At 40.2% G+C, this 2,057-nt stretch overlaps 1 long non-coding RNA gene across 1 annotated transcript; it reads left to right on the top strand.

Moving 5' to 3' along the window:
- The first annotated feature begins 1,203 nt into the window (after nucleotides 1-1,203).
- On the top strand, nucleotides 1,204-1,603 carry LOC107836665 (uncharacterized). Its single transcript, XR_001662609.1, has 2 exons — nucleotides 1,204-1,392; nucleotides 1,492-1,603. It is a non-coding gene; the product is annotated as an uncharacterized LOC107836665 (long non-coding RNA).
- The last annotated feature ends 454 nt before the right edge of the window (nucleotides 1,604-2,057 follow it).

Below are 2,057 nucleotides of genomic sequence, written 5' to 3'. Positions count from 1 at the left end.
GGTCCAAACAAATCCGAAATATACTGGAGAGAGAAACAAAGAAACACCAATAATAATTCATAATTGTTTACTTTGTTACAGGTGATCCATTATGGTTTGTTTAAATCAAGTTAAGACATGCCTATGGGTGATATAAAACCCATATAAAAAAATGTTTGCATAAAATCCTTCTCAAATAATGAGATTTTGATCTCCTTTTAAAATTAACTGCTTTAGGGTTACGTCACTTTTATGTAAATAAGCTCCTGCTGGCCACGCCCCTGGCCTAATGTCAAAAAGGCTGCAAATAAGATGGACAATTGTACAACAGTACAACAGAAGAAGTGGAGCCTCCTGCACAATCATCAAGGATGCAGCAGCTGGTTTCTGGATGGGAAGTCAACAACTAAAATCTTGTCTTTTCCAGCAGCCATTGTACAGCAGTAAAACCAGCTGACTAGGTTCATCTGGGTTGCTAGGTAATGGGGCAATACTCGCTAATTGTGATGTTATAATTAGGAGGCTTTTAAAGACACCAAAAAACAGTGGGGTTATGCCAGAAAACGTCTGGATGGTTCATTTTAGCACTTGGACTGATTCTGGAAACAGTAGAGACTCAAACGTAAAAAGTGAATTTTGTAAATGTTTTGCAAAATCAATATTTATTTATATTTATTTGATCTTTATACAGGGTATCCCATTGAGATCCCAGATCTCATTTATAAGTGAGTTTAATAAAACAAAATCACCAGCACAGCAACAAAATACCAGCCCTGTTCTGGGACTGAAACAGTTTTATTGATTAGGTTCTGAAAGGGGCAGCGTTGTCAATCAATCAATCAATCAAATTTTATTTGTGTAGCACATTTCAGCAGCAAGGCATTTCAAAGTGCTTTACATAATTAAATACAGAAACACAGAGTCATGTAAGATTGAATAAACAGTAAGAAAGAGAAAGAGATAAAATAATAACAATAAAAAAAAATAATAGAAAATAAATGTTAATGAATAAATAAAAAATAAATAAAGATAAAAACATTAAAACCCGCACCCCTTTTCAACCAGGGGGGACGACACCAACACCCCTTTACACTTCCAAGAAGGAGAGACGACACCCACACTCCTTATGTGTTTTCCAGGCACATAGTGCCATTTTATAGCACAATCGAGTAAATATGTTACAATCAATTGTTATAAAAATACTGTATATATCAAATATGACTTAAATGCTTTTACTTCCTGATTTAACACTTTGAAATTGTGGTTCTGTCTCTTTAAGAAACTCCTGCTCTCTGTGAAGCTCCACCTTCAGGTAGGCATTATAAGTGGAACCCAGATGTTTTGGCTGAATTGTTGCCATGGAGATGAAAGGATTTCTCAAACATGCATGAATGAATCAAGGCAACACTCCAGGTATGTTCATGAGGTATTAACACTATAAAATCATTTAAAGCTCAAAAGTTGATATTACATGATACCGCTCACTTAACCTTCCTGTCTGGTGTTTTTCAGAAACACCTGTTAGGTGGGTCTAAATGTAAGGAAATGAAGAAGGGGTCATGGGAAATGTAGTCCTGTGTGTGCGAACACACTTGGTGGATAAAACTGATTCTGATTCTGAATATGGATAAAATAATCCAGTCTAAACACCAACAGCTGGATACTTTCAGTGGAGGTTTGTAGACCCTGGCCCGCCGCCACGAACAGTTGACCTCAGAGAACACCAGCGTGCTGCGCCGCGCCGTGAACATCTGTAGCCACGCGCACGGTTAGCTGCTTCCCGCTGGCCGCGGCCTCAGGAGCAAAGTCTGGGCATGTATCCGCTCAGCGGTCACTGTGCTCAGGTACAGCAAAATGCAGCAGAAGCCCAAGGTCAAACGAAGTCAGACTATTAAACCTGTTCATGCTGAACATGACCCCCTCCCTCCAGCCCCCCTCCACCCTGTACTCCCACCCATCATCGCAGCTTGGTACAGTCAAATCCCATCTTCTTCTGCCTTTATCTCCTCCTCAGACTCTCCGTGTTTCCATCCCCCGCACCCATGAAAGCACCGCTGCTGCCAAAAACCTGCCGCCCT

This window comes from Poecilia formosa, unplaced genomic scaffold (genome assembly GCF_000485575.1).
Source record: "Poecilia formosa unplaced genomic scaffold, Poecilia_formosa-5.1.2 Scaffold73, whole genome shotgun sequence".
Lineage (NCBI taxonomy): Eukaryota > Metazoa > Chordata > Actinopteri > Cyprinodontiformes > Poeciliidae > Poecilia > Poecilia formosa.
Note: the sequence above shows the minus strand (reverse complement) of the source record. Positions and strands in the feature narration are given on the sequence as shown.